Source organism: Triturus cristatus, chromosome 9 (assembly GCF_964204655.1).
Source record: "Triturus cristatus chromosome 9, aTriCri1.1, whole genome shotgun sequence".
Taxonomy (NCBI): domain Eukaryota; kingdom Metazoa; phylum Chordata; class Amphibia; order Caudata; family Salamandridae; genus Triturus; species Triturus cristatus.
This window is the reverse complement of record NC_140592.1, coordinates 480600211-480620929: the sequence shown is the minus strand read 5'-3', so window position 1 is coordinate 480620929 and position 20719 is coordinate 480600211. Positions and strand designations below refer to the sequence as shown.

General features: G+C 41.1%; 1 pseudogene; it reads right to left on the bottom strand.

The window, feature by feature from the left end:
• Positions 1-5006: 5006 nt before the first annotated feature.
• On the bottom strand, positions 5007-5984 carry LOC146798168 (small nuclear ribonucleoprotein-associated protein B pseudogene; annotated as a pseudogene).
• Between the last annotated feature and the right edge of the window lie 14735 nt (positions 5985-20719).

Below are 20719 nucleotides of genomic sequence, written 5' to 3'. Positions count from 1 at the left end.
AGACTAGTTAGGTTACACAACACTGCCCTGTGCATATTACACTCCAAGGCGCATATCGCATAGCACGCGCTAGTGCCTGTGCTATCTCGCGCTCTCCAATGAATCTGTCATTGCGCACAATGTATTGCATATTATATTTCACGCCCGGTTCATCTTATATCACACTTTTTGGAGCATAGTTTATACCATAAACTATATCTAGTTTTCATTTTCAATCGTGCTCTCAGGACTATGTTCTATATACACTGTGTTCACCTACCCTTTTCACAGGCATTACATTTTGCGATAGGGGGTGGAGGGTCAGGGGGTGTTTCTGCCAAGTGAGCCCGGAGTCACAGTCACAAACGTCCTCTTCTTCCTGAATAAAAGTGAGATTATGCTGCATACTTGTTCATATTTTAAGTAGTTCGCACAGACACAATGTTTTAAAAACAATAAAGTTCCTAATACCCGCCTTCTCTGAACAGTTAGCTTGCTGCCCCATCCCCCTCCTCCCTATCCTCTGTTGTGTGAATCCATGGACTAGCCTCCTCCCTCCTGCCATGCATGGTCTGATGTGCTGCCACTGCCCTCAATTTAGTATGATGTACCAGTCCACTCCTCCTGCCCTCCATTGCCCTCCGATGTCTTTGTGCATGCCCCTGCTCCATCCTTTTTGCCCACCATGTCCCATGGACCTGCCACTCCTATCTACTCTGAGTGTTCTGTTGAGCTGCCACTCCCCTCCCACCTGACTAGCATTGTCAGATGACTGTAACCTGTCCCTGCCACCTCCACCCTGCCTGTCCACATGCCATGCCCCTATCCTCTTCCTCCTGTCCTACATGGTCCATTGTACTGCCACACCCTTCTGCCCTCCCTGGTCTGTTGTGCTGCAACTGCTCCTCCTGCCTGCCCCGTGTGGTCTGTTGTGAGGCCCCTTCCCCTGAACTTTCTTGTCTGTGCACATGTCCTGACCCTCCCTTCTATCCTCCATCGTCCTTTGTGCATGCCCCTGCACCCTCCTTCTTGCCCATCATAGCCATTGTGCTGCCACTAACCCTCCCACTTGCCATGCATGGTCTTCTGTGCTGCCATGGCCCCTCCCACCTTCCCTGTGTGGTCAGTTAGCTGTCCCTGACCCCCTCCCACCTTCGCTCCATGGTCTGTGTGTATGCCATCCCAGTCTCACTGTTGCTCTTCATGGTGTGTCTTGCTTCTAGTGCCCATCCTGCCTGACCTCCATGGCTATCTTGCTGCTCCTGTCCTGCCCCCTTGCCCCCAGCCCTCTGTTTGCATGTGCAGACCCCTACTCCCTCCCTCCTGGCTTGTCTGTTCCATTGTAATGCCCCTGATCCGTCCCTCCTGCCCTTTATGGTCTGTTATGCTGCAGCTTTCTCTCCTGTCTGTCCATTATGGTCAGCTAGCTACCATTGCCTCTTGCCCCTCTGTTCTCTGTTGTCCATGTGCATGGTCCTGTCCCCTCCCTCTTGCTTTCTATGGATTGTTGTGCTGCACTCCCGTCCTGCATGCCCTGTGTGGTGTATTGTGCTGCTGCAAACCCTGATGCCTTCCCTGCAGGGTCAGTTTGGTGCACCTCTCCATGTCCCTCCTGTCCTCTGTTATCCAAGTCCGTGTCCCTATCCCATTTCCTTCCATGATCCAATGTACCATACTTGCGAACATTTTGAACTTGGTAAGAGGGAGATTTTGAAAAAAAACTGGGGTATTGATTTTCCCCTTTGTGTTACATTGAAAAAGAGGAGATTGTAGACAGGAGACAGATCAAATAAAGCCCATTTGAGCTTAAAAACATTAGACGTTTCCTGGCTGAATCGGGTCTGTTGGCATGTATGGTTGTACTACCATTGCCTCTTCCTTCTGCCCACAATGGTCTATTACATTGCCACAGCCTCTCTTGCAAGTCCTGTATTGTTGGTTTGTTGCCCCTGCCCCCCTTTCCACTGCCCTCCATAGTCTGTTGTGCTTCCACTGCCCTTCCTGCCTGCTCAGTGTGGTTAAATTGTTGCCTTTGCACCCTCCTACCTGCTTTCAATTTTCAGAGTCCGTGCCCCTGGCCTCTGCCTCTCAACAGTATCCTAATGAACAACTAGATTGCTAACATTCTATATTTATTACAAAAGTGTGGAACGCCTTACATCATCTTGATGTAATCAAAACTGTAATACCTAGAGCATTTCCTTTCGAAATTACATATATGAGAGGGTCTTATTGGCATCAACATTATGGTTAGTGCTCTAAAAGACTAAAATAAGGACATATTTTCTGAGTTTTCAAATAGCGACAAAGCACTTTTAAATTATTTGTTATCTTTATGTTTTTTTATCCAGTTGACCACTTGATTAAATGTTGCACTTAGGGGAGAGGATGTGGTGTTACTTCCAGAACTGCAGACTTTGCAACTGGGGAACCAGGTTGAAGTTTCTGCTTCAGCTCGACATTCTGTGATTCTGGTGAAATCACTTAGTCTCCCCATGTCTACAACCAAAATGAATTTGTTCTTGTGTGATGTAACCAATGCTCATGTAAAGCACTCCAATACCTGACAAGTCTGCACTATATAACACTGCAAAAACACAAAATAATAAGTGTTTGCACACTTCTGTCATTGGGCTATATTTGGGCTACATCTGGGTGATTTTGGGCTACATTTGGGCTCTTTTGTCTCCGGTGGCCATCTTGGGAGATTTATTTGTTATGAAGTTTCCTAATTTCCTCATGTACTGCAGTCTCCTCAGTAGGAAATGCTTTCAGTTTTTTACTTTGATTCCATCATGAAGGTATTCAGATATGTCACACATTTGCCATACATTCTGAATGTTAGCACTCTAGTTGCTCATTAGATCACTGTAGTAAAACTACTGTTCACCATGGAAGTCTGCTCCTGGTATTAAAAGTGCATGTTTCAGTCTGCATGTCAGAATTTTTTAATGAAATAGAAGAGGATTTGAGAAGTCACTCAAAATGTGCCCTCATTTTCTTTCTTCAGCATTAATCATAATTTCTATGGCAAAATGAACCCCCTCATTGTGTTCCTTTTTAAATTAAATGTTTTAAGTGTTACCAGTTTATTCCAATCAAGATGGCTTCAGGTGTGCCATACTTTTGTCATAATGAAGACAGTAAGCGCTCTAGTTGTTTTTAAGAACATTCTGGGACATTCTGTCATTGGGCTATACTTGGGCTACATCTGGGTGATATTTGGGCTACATTTGGGCTCTTTTGTCTCTGGTGGCCATCTTGGGAGACTTATTTGTTATGAAGTTTCCTAATTTCCTCATTTACTGCAGTCTCCTCAGTAGGAAATACTTTCAGTTTTTTACTTTGATTCCATCAAGAAGGCATTCAGATGTGTCACACATTTGCCATAAATTCAGAATGTTAGCACTCTTTTTGCTCATTAGATCACTGTAGTAAAGCTACTGCTCACCAGGGAAAACTGCTGCTGGTATTGAAAGTGCATGTTTCAGTCTGCATGTCAGAATTTTTTAATGAAATAGAAGAGGATTTGAGAAGTCACTTAAAATGTGCCCTAATTTTTCTTTCTGCAGCACTAATCATACTTTTTATGGAAAAATGAACCCCCTCTTTTTGTTCCTTTTTAAATTAAATGTTTTAAGAGTTACCACTTTAATCCAAGCAAGATGGCTTCAGGTGTGCCATATGTTTATCATATGTAGGACTGTTAGCGCTCTAGTAGTTCTTTGGAACACTCTGGCAAGCTGCAGTAGAACACAAAGGAATCAACTGACAGTCTCTGCCCTTGTTGGATGTACATGTTTTACTGAGAATGTCAGACTTCATTCTCACATGACTGAGAAAGATAATGTGAATTTACAGAAAATAAGCTCTCAGTTTAGCTTATAGATCACCTTCCAAACCTCTGTGGTAAAAGCATGAGAAAATATTTTTCTCTCAATCATGATATCCCAGCAGAAGGCTTTTTCACATGGTGAAATCACCTTAGAACATACCACAATTCCTAAAATGAGTATGGTACCATCAACAAATGATTTATAATGTAACTAAAGTCCTAAAACCTTCTATTAACTGCAATGCTTTTTAATGAGGTGCTATCATGTATATTGGTCCCAAGATGGCTGCCAACACTTCTTGGATGAAGTGCTGACAGCCAATCAGATCTCAGGATGAGATGTGTGGTTAGGCTCCGCCCACATATATATATGCTTTTAAATGCTATTTTCTCAGGATATACTGAACAGATTTACACCAGACCTGCAAAAGGCACTTCCTTGACCTTATGGCTACCTCTCTGCCAAATTTTAAGTAATTCTGTTCAGCCGTTCGGGCTGTAGCTGTGTCTAAATGTCCTATGGAAAAATGCATGGGACAAACACGTTTTGGGACCCCACTTTTTTCTCAGGCCCTGCTTGACGAATCACCCCGAGACTTTCAGGGTAGGAGCTGAACAGAGTGCCCCATTAGTTTTGAAAATTTCGCGAGGATTCGTCAACCGGCGCCAAAGTTATTCAAAATAAAATTTTGAGATTTCCTATGGAAACTAGGTTGTAACTATAACTATCTACTGGCGACCGCCAGTAGATAATACATATATTTATATATATATATATATATATCGCCAAGCACTCTTCCACTCCGCGCTTTTCCCACTAGCCACGGCAAAAAGAGCACGGACCACGATTCTTCAAATACCGATTAGTTTATTGTCCTATCGGTTACATCGACAACACAGCAGCCATTACGCGTTTCATCCTTACATGGGGACTTGATCACATGACGCTGAACCACCAATAGTGTCACACTTTTAAAGGGGTTGGGCACTGTTTGTTCAACAACTTTTTCTCAACATGTTTTTGTCTTTCGACTTGTTTTTTTCTCCTTTTCTTCTTTCTTTCTCTTTCCACTTGTAAAGCTTTATGTCTCATTTAGTTAGACACAGAACACCAAGACAGAACATCTACTAATGGCGGCCAAGTGTACCATTTTTCTAACAATTTCAATGTTATTGTAAAGCCTAAAGAGATACTTTTCAGAAGTTTATTTAAAAACAGTAACATTTACAAGTAAATTAGAAAAATGTACACAAACAGGATCTTCTGACCGTTTTCCTCTAGGCAGAGACACTTTCCACGGCACTAGGATCCCAGCAACAAGAAAGTGTTAAGACTAGACATCCATTCACCATATGCGGCACTCCACGATGAACCTTTCAATCCACGAACAAACCAACATCACTAGATTTACGGCCTGAGAGGCCGCATGCCAGGTGGTGGACCTCTCATTCCAGGGGGTGGGGGCCTCATGCCAGGAGGCGGCATTCCCATTGAAGCACCTCTGCCGGGGGGCTTGCCCATAGGTGGGCCCATTGGTGGCCTCATTCCAGGGGGTGGTCCCATCATGTCTGGGGGTGGTGCGCCTCTGCCCATCGGAGGGAGTGGTCCACCTCTGCCACCTGGCTGGTAAGGTGTAGGAACTCCCGCGATACGAGCACCAAGGGGCCCTCCTCTGCCCTGTGGAGTCATCACCTGCTGGGACGGCCCACCAACACCTCGGACTGGACCGGCCAAACCGGCTGGTGCCTGTGGCATAGGGGCACCTGCTGGCACTCCTCTACCTGCAGCACGGCCAACGCCAGGGCCTCCTGCAGCTCCTGCTAGTGGAACACGGGTAAGACCAGTATCTTTTGGGGGTGGGCCCTCTACGGTCATGGACACCAAGTTTTCCCCCCGGAGAAGCACCAACCCCAGGACTCTCTTCTCTTCACGTTCTGGTTGTTTAGAATTCTTGGGCTTGATCTTTCTGAACTCGTCGCAGTCGCACAAAATTAGGTTCATATGCTTGTCGAAGGCGTTGAAAGTTCCAATGAAGATGCGACCATCTTGCAAGATACAGCGCATCCTGAAGTCAATGTGCTGAAGCATCTTGCTGCTCTTACCCACAGTCATGGTTGCGGTTCGGATGCTGCCGATCGGTGACGGATTCTAATCAGGAAAAAAAAATTCCACCACTAAAGAGATACAATACAAAGACTATACAATAGTTCATGCAGATAGTAGATAGTTTAGCAGCACGCCAATTATCTTAAATCACTGTGTCTGTACTAATTTCTGGTTCTTGTTCCAACATACACATTAACCTCCACATATATTCAATCAATTATTGCTTCATAAGTGATTATGAATATGAATGATGGGCCAGTTTCAGCTAAACAGATAATATTTCATAAACCAATATATAAATAAACAAATTTGTAAATTTATAAATACATACATTGAATAATAAATACACATGATAAAACCATATATAAATTTATAAATATATAAAATATATATATATATATATCTGTGTAAAAGCTCAATAATAATACAAAATTTCCATAAATATAACCATAAAAACAGTCATCAATACCAAAATATTATAAAATCACCATTTATATGTATTAGTAAAATCCAAGGTAGCCTACCCATCTGTTCCACACAGAATAGGATAAATCCCTACTTGGGTATTGCTCACTAATTTGTTGTTGTAAATTCATTTGATGTATATATTGAGATATCTTTGCTCCGTTTAAATCTTTGCCCATTAATAGTTGGATCGTTTATTAATTGCTTCATTGTTAGAACCAGAATTCCCTCTATTAACTAATCAGACTTAACATACTGGGATTAATAGATCCACTAAGGTTCTGTATCTTGAAGAGAAAAGAAAAGAAAAGGAAACCGGGTTACCTGCTGGAAAAAATTCCCAGGCAAACCTCACCCAAAACATATTGTTTAGTTTATTTATTTTTATATTTATTTTTATATTTATTAATATCTATATATATCTAGATGTAAAAAAGAAGCAGAGAACTCTGGGTAGTTCTCAAGTTTAGGTGGAAAGCAGCTCCTGTATGGAGCACTCTCAACACCAGCGACACTCTAGATCTGCTCACCTCAAATGTCTGTTTTTCTATCAAAATCTTTAAGCATAGGATTAGCACAGTGCCATCCACGCCGAGATAGAAAAGGACAAAGTCTTTTGCCATTTGTACAGCAAAGTCTTTAAGCATAGGACTAGCACAGTGCTATCCTTGCCGAGCTGTAAAATGACAAAAGCCAATTACCACTCCAGGCACAGTATTACAGCTTTGAGTTGGTAAAATACCAATCAAGCCAACCTGAAATGAGTAAAAGCAACCCCTGACACAGTGTTTCGCTCTAATTAGAGCTCTTCAGAGAGGTATAGCTTTGTCCAGACACAAGGGAGCACCCAGTATAAGTCAAAGAAATACCCTTTCAGGCATAGAGTGATGAATATATAAATTTATAAATATATAAAATATATATATATATATATCTGTGTAAAAGCTCAATAATAATACAAAATTTCCATAAATATAACCATAAAAACAGTCATCAATACCAAAATATTATAAAATCACCATTTATATGTATTAGTAAAATCCAAGGTAGCCTACCCATCTGTTCCACACAGAGAATAATAGGATAAATCCCTACTTGGGTATTGCTCACTAATTTGTTGTTGTAAATTCATTTGATGTATATATTGAGATATCTTTGCTCCGTTTAAATCTTTGCCCATTAATAGTTGGATCGTTTATTAATTGCTTCATTGTTAGAACCAGAATTCCCTCTATTAACTAATCAGACTTAACATACTGGGATTAATAGATCCACTAAGGTTCTGTATCTTGAAGAGAAAAGAAAAGAAAAGGAAACCGGGTTACCTGCTGGAAAAAATTCCCAGGCAAACCTCACCCAAAACATATTGTTTAGTTTATTTATTTTTATATTTATTTTTATATTTATTAATATCTATATATATCTAGATGTAAAAAAGAAGCAGAGAACTCTGGGTAGTTCTCAAGTTTAGGTGGAAAGCAGCTCCTGTATGGAGCACTCTCAACACCAGCGACACTCTAGATCTGCTCACCTCAAATGTCTGTTTTTCTATCAAAATCTTTAAGCATAGGATTAGCACAGTGCCATCCACGCCGAGATAGAAAAGGACAAAGTCTTTTGCCATTTGTACAGCAAAGTCTTTAAGCATAGGACTAGCACAGTGCTATCCTTGCCGAGCTGTAAAATGACAAAAGCCAATTACCACTCCAGGCACAGTATTACAGCTTTGAGTTGGTAAAATACCAATCAAGCCAACCTGAAATGAGTAAAAGCAACCCCTGACACAGTGTTTCGCTCTAATTAGAGCTCTTCAGAGAGGTATAGCTTTGTCCAGACACAAGGGAGCACCCAGTATAAGTCAAAGAAATACCCTTTCAGGCATAGAGTGATGAATATATTATGCAAAAAAGAAGCAGAGAACTCTGGGTAGTTCTCAAGTTTAGGTGGAAAGCAGCTCCTGTATGGAGCACTCTCAACACCAGCGACACTCTAGATCTGCTCACCTCAAATGTCTGTTTTTCTATCAAAATCTTTAAGCATAGGATTAGCACAGTGCCATCCACGCCGAGATAGAAAAGGACAAAGTCTTTTGCCATTTGTACAGCAAAGTCTTTAAGCATAGGACTAGCACAGTGCTGTCCTTGCCGAGCTGTAAAATGACAAAAGCCAATTACCACTCCAGGCACAGTATTACAGCTTTGAGTTGGTACAATACCAATCAAGCCAACCTGAAATGAGTAAAAGCAACCCCTGACACAGTGTTTCGCTCTAATTAGAGCTCTTCAGAGAGGTATAGCTTTGTCCAGACACAAGGGAGCACCCAGTATAAGTCAAAGAAATACCCTTTCAGGCATAGAGTGACAAATAAATTATGCAAAAAAGAAGCAGAGAACTCTGGGTAGTTCTCAAGTTTAGGTGGAAAGCAGCTCCTGTATGGAGCACTCTCAACACCCGCGACACTCTAGATCTGCTCACCTCAAATGTCTGTTTTTCTATCAAAATCTTTAAGCATAGGATTAGCACAGTGCCATCCACGCCGAGATAGAAAAGGACAAAGTCTTTTGCCATTTGTACAGCAAAGCCTTTAAGCATAGGACTAGCACAGTGCTGTCCTTGCCGAGCTGTAAAATGACAAAAGCCAATTACCACTCCAGGCACAGTATTACAGCTTTGAGTTGGTAAAATACCAATCAAGCCAACCTGAAATGAGTAAAAGCAACCCCTGACACAGTGTTTCGCTCTAATTAGAGCTCTTCAGAGAGGTATAGCTTTGTCCAGACACAAGGGAGCTCCCAGTATAAGTCAAAGAAATACCCTTTCAGGCATAGAGTGACGAATAAATTATGCAAAAAAGAAGCAGAGAACTCTGGGTAGTTCTCAAGTTTAGGTGGAAAGCAGCTCCTGTATGGAGCACTCTCAACAAATATATCTAGATGTATAGATGTGCAAAATGTGCTTCAATTTAAAACTAATAAATAGAAAAGTGAAAGGTGCTGGTAAAAAGAGAGAATATATATATATATAAAAAGACAAATAAATATATATATATATATAAAAGGAAGCAAGTATAATTATCATTGTAGCATTGTAGTAACTGTAGTATCATCCCTAATATAGATAGTATAATACTGCTAGATCTTAAGGTTGGTTCAACAGTTTAATTGATATTGATATGGCTACATATCAAGGATTGGATCAGGGTCGCAGTAAGGAAAAAGTGTATATAAGACTTTGGCACCATCACATTAACGTGACCATTATAGACTGGAGAGAAGCTCCTCCGAGCTGTTAAGTCCATTCGGGTGCTTACTATCTAGATTTAAAATATAGTACATTTCCAATATTCTGAGCATTTTTTCTCTGTCCCCCCCCTCTCTTGTTTTTAGGGACAGAATCAATGAGGAAGAAACTTAAATCTTTTGGGTTACCCTCATGCTTCGCCTGGAAATGACACGCCACTGGATACGCCTGGTCATGGTTCTTGATGGCACGTATGTGTTGGAGTATTCTTTTATGCCCAGGTAGGATGGTACTACCAATGTACCTTAATTTGCATGGGCACTCCAACACATATATCACATGGTCTGTCTTACAGCTCAACGATTTAGTGATTTCGTTATTAGGGCCCCCAAATGGTGTTGTGTAGTTAGTTGTAGAGACCCCATACTGGCAGGCCTTGCACACCTTGCATTTGAAGAATCCCCGTCTTTGTGACAACCAAGATCCCTTGGTTCCCACCCCACAAGGGTCATTGTCTACCAACATATCCTTCATAGATACGCCTCTTCTATATGTGATAGCTGGGCGTTTGGGGATCATTTTACCAATTATGAGGTCCTGTCTGATAAGGTACCAATATTTATTAATGATCTTCCTTACTTCTCCCTCCAAACGGTTGTATTCTATATAATTTTTTTTTGTCTTTCTTTTTTTTAGCCAGGAGACAGCTAACTTTGACAGGTTGTTATGAGAACTCTTCAATTGTATCATGCAGACAAACTATTTTGCATTATCACACCATGATATCTGACTGGCATGGCAAGGGTTTACTGACGTCCAATGAGTTCAAATTTCTGATGGTGAAATTCCAGACCGCACCATGTTTTTACATGCTGCCAAAAATACACAAACATAAAACAGAACCCCCGGATAGACACATCGGTGAACAAAAGCCCATTATAGAACATTTCCATTTACTTGGATTTTTTTCTTTGTCCATATGTCCTTAGCTTTCCAGCCTACTGCAGGGATAGTACAGATTTCCTGACAAAATTTGAGATGTCCCTTGAAAAGAAAGTTGTATTCTCGTCAACATAGATATAGTGTCTTTATACACTTGTATTTACCAAGAATTAGGCATAGTGGCATGCAGGTATTTTTTTCAGGGATAAACCCATTGTAATGTAGTCCGGCGTAGGAGTGTGAGCGAGCGAAGTGAGGGCATTGTCCTGCTCACCAGCACGCAAATTTGATTTACTGCCCACACGTGCATACCATGTCTGCCGATACGCTAAGGAGTCGGGAGGCGGCAGCCGATGAACTTTTTGATAACTCTCCGAGTGGAGAGACTGCCATTCATACGCAAGAACATATAGCGTTATTTACAAACCCCAGTGCCAAAGAGCTTTTTAGAAAATTAGAGAAACTAATGAAAACGGAACAAGCCAAGTGGTGGGAAGGCAAATCCTTGAGTCGATATTTGGATGTAGGACGGATTCCGAGGGGGCTACGCATTTTACTTGCTCCTAGCTACGAGAATCCGGATCCCTGCATGTTGGCCGAATGGGCGAACTGTAATTTAGAATCTTCGCGCAAACTGGTGGTATTACTGGTGAAATATGCAGACAGCGATAGATCAGCGCTACAGGTGAAAATTGATGAAATCAATGTTGAAATAACTAGATTGGGGGACACGCCTATAACCCAAAAACTCAGGGAAGATATGTTGGTGCGTTTGCGAAGGGAAGAAGCAATAATCAAAAAACGCAAAGCATATACATTCCAAAGAGATAAGGTGGACTATGAACAAGGCTGTGTATTTACATTTGCCAAAAAATACGATGCGGTTAAAACCGCTAAAACACCTAGTGCTTCAAATTTGGTCCAACCTGGGAACAGTGGTATGACACCCTTATCCTCGTCAGTCTCTGACTTGAGCTCCGCGGTGGAAAGCGAATCAGAGAATGATCAACTGGCAACAGCTAGAAGACAGGGGCTTCCCAAACCCAGTCTCGCACAGGAACTGGATTTTGTCAGGCAAGACAGAATCAGGTCATTACGACCGCGTGCTCAAAATGCAAACACCAGCAGGGACTCAACCTCAAAAGACGGGAACGGCGCAAACAGCAACACCTACGCATAAAACAACAAATAATCAAACAACAAAAAATGGAAATGCGAGTAATAAGACAATCCAATGCACAGTCAGTGATCAACTTAACCGATTGTGCACTAAATGAAAATGATCGCAATATACTTGCATTAGGCTTATCATTTAGCCCTCCCAGTAACTTTGACTATGCCCAGACCAGGATTGACGTTTATAAATTTGTGCGAAAATTAAAATTACGGAAATATCACCTAATTCAAGGCACCCAGAACAAGGTGAAAGTGGGCAACACACAACCTATGCAGGGAAATGGTGTAACATTAACGGCTGGGGATGCAGATTTCCTTGCAACTATGCAACAACTCCAGGATGAGAATAATGGAGATGGGAGCGAAACAAGCCTGGATATGATCCAAATAGGAGGTGGTTCACAGACCAACTTCAAAATTAAATCAACGTTTTGCCCTATGATGCTGCGTGATAATGTGGACATTTTTCACGATAATATTACATCTGAATTGAAGAAGCTACAGTGTTCCATTTCACGTGCCCCCAAGAAATATACAAAACAAGATAATGCATATTTCCAATTAATGAAAAAATTGCAAACAGATGACAATATCATCATTAGACAATCTAACAAAGGGGGCAACGTGGTGTTGTGGCCGCGCAAGTTGTATATGGAGGAGGCTCTCACACATCTTAATGACAGAGACTGCTACAAACGTAGTGATATTCAAGCAGTCAAAACTTCCTGGAGCACCTTCTACACCAAACTGATAGCCTGGAAATCTTTTTTACAGGAGTATGTCAAGAAATTACCTTCATACATACAAGATACTGGGGATTTTCTTGGCAAAATCAATCATGTAAAATGGGAACCAGGGGGTGTGTTAATCTCCTTAGATGTGGCTTCGCTCTATACGAGCATTCATCATAAGGACGGTTTGAAAGCTGTGGAACATTTCTTGAGTACACGACCCATTAACAGACATTTACATAACAAAATGATCTTGAATATGATTTCTAATTGTCTGGAAAACAACTTATTTTTGTTCCACAATCAAATCTGTCAACAGGTTAGGGGCGTTGCCATGGGGGCTTGCTTCTCTCCGAGTTATGCCTGCTTGCATATGGGACTCTGGGAGGAGCAGGTCCTCATGGCAATCCATGGTGATATTTTAAGAACTCAGATTGTTTGCTGGTATAGGTATATCGATGACTTGTTTTTAATTTGGAATGGTACGGAACAGGCACCACAAGATTTTATTGTGAAATCGAACATCAATGATTTAAATCTCAAATTTGCGGCTCTGATGAGCAAGAGCAGTATATTTTATTTGGATGTGGAGGTATTTGTATCTAATAACAGATTAGAAACACAACTTCATAGAAAGCCCACATCCGGCAATACAGTCCTACATGCACAAAGTCACCATCCTCCTCACTTAATCAATAGTATCCCGTTTGGGGAAATGTTGAGGATCCGTAGGATCTGTAGCTCACACAGGGAATGCACCCTAGCTCAGCTGGAATGTAAAGAGAGATTTCTGGACAGGGGATATTCTGAAAATATCCTGAACCAAGCTATGACTAAGGCTAACAAAATACAGAGATCGAATGCATTGAGGCACAAAGCCACCATTGATATTGACCAGGACCAGCCTACTCGACTGATATTAACTTACTATATGCAGCACAAAACATTACGTAGGATTATCAATAGGAGTTGGTCATTAGTCTGCAATGACCCGGTCTTGGGTAAAGAAATGATGAAATCCCCTAGTATCGCATTTAGAAGAGCGCAGTCTATGAGCAGTTCCCTAGTCAAGAGCAGTCCAGAGGTCAGGCTTACTAGTACATGGCTTGACAATAGAAAGGGATTTATCAAATGTGCCACATGCAAAGCCTGTAAATACGGTATTAGTACACAACTATACCAAACGCCATTTCAGCTTAATCCAGTGAAAATCACTAAAGCTCTATACTGTAAGACGGAGTATGCGATATATGTGCTGGAGTGCTCATGTGGCCTGCGGTACGTTGGGAGCACGAAACTGCAGGTTCACAAATGGGTGCTCCAGCACATTAGAGCCATCACTAACAGCGATGCTGCATACCCAGTGGCGAGGCATTTTAGGGAGTGCCATGAGAATAATTTGTCCCATCCTAAATATTTTGTTATTGACACGCTTTTGCCACTGAGAAGGGCTGGCAATCGTGAACGAATATTGCGCCAAATGGAAACAAGATACATACTCAAACTGGATAGTAAGGCACCCCAGGGGTTGAATGCTAGTGAGGATTTTTTTACCTGTCTTTAATAATGAATTATTACTGGCAGATATCTTAATTCAGACAAACTGCTGCCTCCTGATATAAGTTTTTAAAGAATCTGATGATTTTAAATCATGTGCATAAGTAGTGGGGATCAATGACAACATATTCATATGTTTACATACCATATTCACGGCTGTGATTGGATGTAAAAAGGCGTACTTTGCACATCACCTTTTGCACTTTATATTTTCCCACAAGAGGATGTCTGGGCCCACTGGGGCGGACAATTAAGAATTTTATGCATGTAATGAGTTCTCAATGTTGCAATAACTCGGTTAATGTTCCCTAGAGTTGTTGATATTATCATTCGACATTTAAGTCTAAACTGAATTGATGACAACCAAGCTATATATGTTTAACTGTGTACCCTAGAATGGATTCGCAATTATGCTGCCAACTCTATGAGGTTAAATGGTTTTAAATGACATAACGTTTTAGCTGAGGATTTTTTTAGCATTTTTATGGTATTTTATCAATGCTATGATTTTATCCATGAATATGTATATATTGATATATTTATTTATGTATGTATTTACCGAGTTCAGCGCTATTTTGCACACTGATATTTATCATTGTACTGTATTGCGTTGTATTTTGCACATGTATGGGAACATATTACTAATGCGAGGACAATCTGTTTTCTATGTCAATTAATTCCTGTGGGAGTGTTTCAAACACAAGTTTTTGCACACTAGCACTTTAAAAGAAGAAAAAAACTCTCCGTTAGCGTATCATGTGATCAAGGCCTCCGCGAGGCTGAAACGCGTAATGGCGATGGTGCAGGGCATTCGAAAATAAATTTTTGAATATGCACAAAAATCTGGGTCTATCTCCGTCTTGTGGAATGGATGTTGGTGACGGAGGAATGGAAATATATATATATATATATATATATATATATATATATATATTCACTGAAAAAACCATAGGTTTCACACACGTTATAGTTAGGAAATAGCATTTAAAAAACCTTGCAAATTCTCTGGAAAAACCATAGGTTTCACACATGTTATAGTTAGCTGGACATTTTACTCGTAAAAAACCCTTTCTACTACGGGACTTTATTTTTGTAACAGGTGCGTTTCGGATATACTCCTTCGTCAGTGTTTCACAACTGGCGCTGGGAGACACCATCTTTTTTATCGTCACACTCTTAGACATAGAAACAGATGAGGGATCACACAGTACCTATGATAGGCGCCATCTTGTAGTGTGGTGCGCATTCGTTGTTTACATAGTTTTCAATGTTAATACATTTCATTATAGATATTCCATTCGATATAGACACAAACAATGCATTGTAAGGCTAATCCTATTAATAATTTCCTTGTTGATTTCATTATTATCATGTTAGACATTATTGCCGAAAATCGGCATGGGACTAACTCCCATATCTCATTAATGGGGTCCTCCATTCATAAGACGCCCAATGCGTATTTACACAACTTATGCATTTCCTTAAGTGCATATGTGTCAATATTGGATGCAAATGTTTAAAAAACATAAACACAAACACTCCACAAACGACATAGTAAATCACCATTGCAGAAGCAATAATTTGCTGTAATATTGCCGTGGATCGGCACTATGCAACCTCTATTGGGTTGCCGAGATTCCCTCTGTATTTCATGTCGCCGTGTATCGGCGTCTGTTTCACAAGACAAGTTCACAAGAAGAAGAAATATATTAAGGACACAACTGACTTCATTAGCCATATTGAAGACATAGAATGGCATGCATCATATAGTATGATTGTACTCGATATAACAAGTCTGTATACCTGTATAAATCATTCACATGGACTGAATGCAGTCAAATATTTTCTACAGAATAGACCATTGAAATTTGCACAACATAATAACATGCTATTGGAGCTAATTTAATTTTGTCTATTTAATAATATCTTTCTCTTTCAGGGAGATCTTTATAGACAAATATCTGGGCCCGCGATGGGCACCCAGCTATGCAAATTTATTCGTTGGCTGGTGGGAGGAGCAGGTGGCCTGGTCCCCAGACAATGAGAACTGGACAAAGGAAGTGGTCTCATGGCATCGTTACATCGATGACCTCTTTATAATATGGAAGGGCTCTGTAGAAAAAGCAGAACAATACATAGCTCACTTAAATATATAGACATACTCCATAATATCTTACAAGTTCAAGACAGTTAAATATCTCCTAAAACACAAAATGTAAAGCACAACTTTAAAAGAAGAATGACAATTCTAATATTTATATCAAAAATCACCACATACATCCCCTCTCAAACTCATAACTCACCTTAAAAATTAGTTAGTTGAGAAAGAAATGTGGCACTCAAACAGCAGATTATCAGTGCCAGAATCTCAGAGCTGTACACCTCTCTCCTCTCACCACAACCAGTAAATGGCAATGTTTCCCTCTCTTTTTTCACACATATACATGTTAATGAAAAAAAATCACAGTCCTTCCCACATTTTTTCAAATGGAATCACACATTTCTATTGGTTGCAACTTTCAACCCCTTTCCAAATCATCCCTTCCCCCAACATGACTTCTGCCTGCTACCATAGCAACAGGTCACAGAACACTGGTGTGAGCAGAGAGGTCAGAAGTTCAGCACACAATGTTTCAAATCCAAAGAGCATGAGTGCTTGACTTTTCAAACCTAACAGCAAATCCAAAGTAATGTTCAGTGGGAACACATTTTTCTGTACCAATCCAAAACATGCTTTTAAAAATGTAAACATACAGCCTAGTTTTAACTGTAAAATGGTTTGAATCAGCCAATGAGTTCTTTTTATTAAAAAAAAGTATGTATGCCTCCATTTTTCAACTGTCTTTCTTTTCATATTGCCATTCTACTGAAAGACACCTCCTGAGTGCATCCTGTTCTCCTTGAAAGATGTTCACAGTGTGGATTGTAGGTCATAGCTTTGTCTTCTGGAGTGAAAAATTTGCAGAAAAAAGAGGTATTGTAAAAGACCTTGCTTTGCCAAATGTAGACATTAAATGGATTGGTCAGAGAGGATTAAAGTGGCACCAATTAATGCCTTTGGTGAAAACCTTTCTACTTCTCCCACAGCCTAACTTTATTATTGTGCACTGTGGTGGAAATGACCTAGGCACTTTAACTGGGGTAGGTCTGGAAATGCTTATTAAGGACACCTTTCTGCAATTGATGTCACTTTTTCCACAAACTGCCTTTGTATATTCTAATATATGCCAAAGGCAAAAGTGGAACTGGTCCAACCAATTTTGTCCGCAGATTGACAAAGCAAGAAAGCACGTCAATAAGTCTGTTTCTGCTTTCCTCAGAGACTATGGTATGGGTTCTATATACCACAACAACTTGCGTTTCAACATGCAAGTCATTTATAGAGGAGACGGTGTACATTTCAATGATGAAGGGAACAGAGTCTTCCTCTTGAACTTTAGACTCTGCATCGGTACTTACTTGTAGGTACCGAAAAACACTCAATAAACACAAGGGCTCTTTTTAGAGCCACCTAATATCTAAACACTTAAACTTGATTTTTTTAAATGTTTTTTTCGGGTGCGCGCAGAGTGCGTGCACCTCGCGATGTTTTTTAAAAAAATTAAAATCTTTTTTTTTGCCCTTCGTGGTCCTACTGTGACCCCCTGACAATGGCTAGGGGGTCAAGAACTCCCTACTCTGCCCCCTATTCACGTTCTCCACCTTACCTTTTCAGTGCGACAGACAAAATGGCGGCAGACACTTCCTGATTTCGACCGATTCGAATGTTTACTGACATCTAACAACCAATCAGAATTACGCTCGCGCACGGCAGGGTGCGCGCACAGGGCTTGCACAGTGCGCGCGTATAGATATTGATATGCTTTTAAATGCTATTTTCTCAGGAAATACTGAACAGATTTACACCAGACCTGCGAAAGGCACTTCCTTGACCTTATGGCTACCTCTCTGCCAAAATTCAAGGAATTCTGTTCAGCCGTTCGGGCTGTAGCTGCGCCTAAAGGTCCTATGGAAAAATGCATGGGGAAAAAGCGTTTTGGGACCCCCCCTTTTTCTCCGCCCCCGCTTAACGAATCACCCCGAGACTTTCAGGGCAGGAGCTGAGCGGAGTGCCCCATTAGTTTTGAAAATTTCACGAGGATTCGTCAACCGGCGCCAGACTTATTGGGAATAGAATTTTGAGATTTCCTATGGAAACACGGTCCTAACTATAACTATCTACTGGCGACCGCCAGTAGATAATATATATATATAAATAGACGATAGTTTCTCTGCAGCTCCACACAATGGCGAACAGAGACGTGAACCCAGCGAAATGAGGTCATATGGAGTTTTATTTGTCTGAACCTCGAACCTGACGCGTTTCGGGCTTCAGAAGCCCTTGCTCACAAGTCAGATTGGAACACATACGTCACCATTTTTAAATGCATTGCAGTGAATGGAGTGTTGACACCACGTGGTGCATGAACATAGAAGAAACATTACATAAAGCTGATGCTCAGGTAAGTCTTTTTTCATAACACTTTGTTCCTAATTGCTGCTTAAATGCATATAAGTAGTCATGTTGCCGGAGTACTGTAACCAAATAATGCCAATAAATAAATAAATATATTCTAAAAGCATATAAATATACTAATAAATAGAATACAAAATTATACAAATTAGCCAAGCAAGAATTCATATATATATATATATATTTTTTTTCTTTTTTTGTTTTTAGCCAGGAGACAGCTAACTTTGACAGGTTGTTATGAGAACTCTTCAACTGTATCATGCAGACAAACTATTTTGCATTATCACACCATGTTATCTGACTGGCATGGCAAGGGTTTACTGACGTCCAATGAGTTCAAATTTCTGATGGTGAAATTCCAGACCGCACCATGTTTTTACATGCTGCCAAAAATACACAAACATAAAACAGAACCCCCGGATAGACACATCGGTGAACAAAAGCCCATTATAGAACATTTCCATTTACTTGGATTTTTTTCTGTGTCCATATGTCCTTAGCTTTCCAGCCTACTGCAGGGATAGTACAGATTTCCTGACAAAATTTGAGATGGCCCTTGAAAAGAAAGTTGCATTCTCGTCAACATAGATGTAGTGTCTTTATACACTTGTATTTACCAAGAATTAGGCATAGTGGCATGCAGGTATGTTTTTTCAGGGATAAACCCATTGTAATGTATGATCATCCTATGATGCTACTCGACATACTAACATATATTTTTTTTAACCCGTTGCGTGTGCGTGTCGGCCAACGCCCGTCGCGAGCCCTACCTCGGTAGTGCTGCGCATATCCATTGGCCGACGCGGCCCCACCCACTCAATAAAACTCCCGCACTGCGGTAGAATTTGAGCCGCAGTTAAGGAGTTAATTCTTTTTATTGTTTACGGTGACATTCAAAAACCATGCGACTACATATCGCTACTTTTGTATATTGCACGCTTCTTGACACAATAAGACATAATAACATTTTGTTTGACAAACAAAGTTTTTATTTTAGGGACAAGAGGCATAGCAAGTTAACCGGGACTGCCATGGGAAGCGGTTTTGCCCTGAGTTTTGCGGGAATCTTCATGGGTTGGTGGGAGGCACAACAAATCTAAACAAAAACTAACGCTAGATTGACACAACACATGGCATTTTGGATGGGGTACATTGGCGACCTGTTTGTAATATGGGATGGGCCAGAGAAGACACTTTTTTCCTTCCTTGTCTGGATTAACACCAATCATTTGAATTTGAGGTTCACTTGGAAGACACACAAGTCTGTCATGGAGTTTCTTGATATTCTTGTGATGGTGAAGGAAGGTGTTATACAAACCAGTCTTTTCAGGAAGGACACTGCTGGGAACAGCAGCCTTCATGCCCGTAGTCATCATCCCTCCAGTCTGAAATGGAACATCCCCTATGGGGAAATGCTCGGGCGAAAAAGGAACAATAGCACCTCCGAGACCTTCAGAGAGGAATAGGGTAAGATGGTGACTAGATTTAATATAAGCGGCTATGCAGAAAAGGTAATTAAAATAGCCTGTATGAAGGCAGCATATAGAGAAAGAGAGTCTACTGCAGTCTAAGCCAAGAAGCTATGGGGAAACACAGTTGTCAGATTAATCACCACTTTCAACAGTGATCAGACTCAGTAAGACAGATGGTCAACAAGCACTGGGAATTGATCAGGTGATCGGACATCTTGTGAGCCCGTGCCCACAAATAACATACAGGAAGAGCTGCTCACTTAAAGATATGCTAGTACACGACGGGGAAGCAAGATGGCGACCACCTAGAGGTCGACTGCAGCACTGGCGAGCTGGGTCAGGTCGTGAATACAGGAACCCCCTATAGGTCTACCGAATCCAGCAAATCAGCAATCTAGCAATCTTGTAAAACTTTCTAAGGAGTTACAGGAAAAAAAAATATACCCCATACCTCTATGTTGGTGCCGCGGAGGACTCATTTCAGGCTCTGGGCGGCTCTCGCAATGATCGTGCTGCGGATAATTGAACGCTCCATCTGGAGATATCTGCCCCACCTGGTGAAGGCGCGGAGTGGAGGAGGAATGGCCCCGAAGCTGGCAGTGTACGCGGCTGGATCCAGGGTAACTGCGGCAGCTCGAAAGTTACGGGGTGGGGCTGTCGCGGGCCCCGCCGTGTCGGATCCGAGTGTAGCGGAGCAGACAC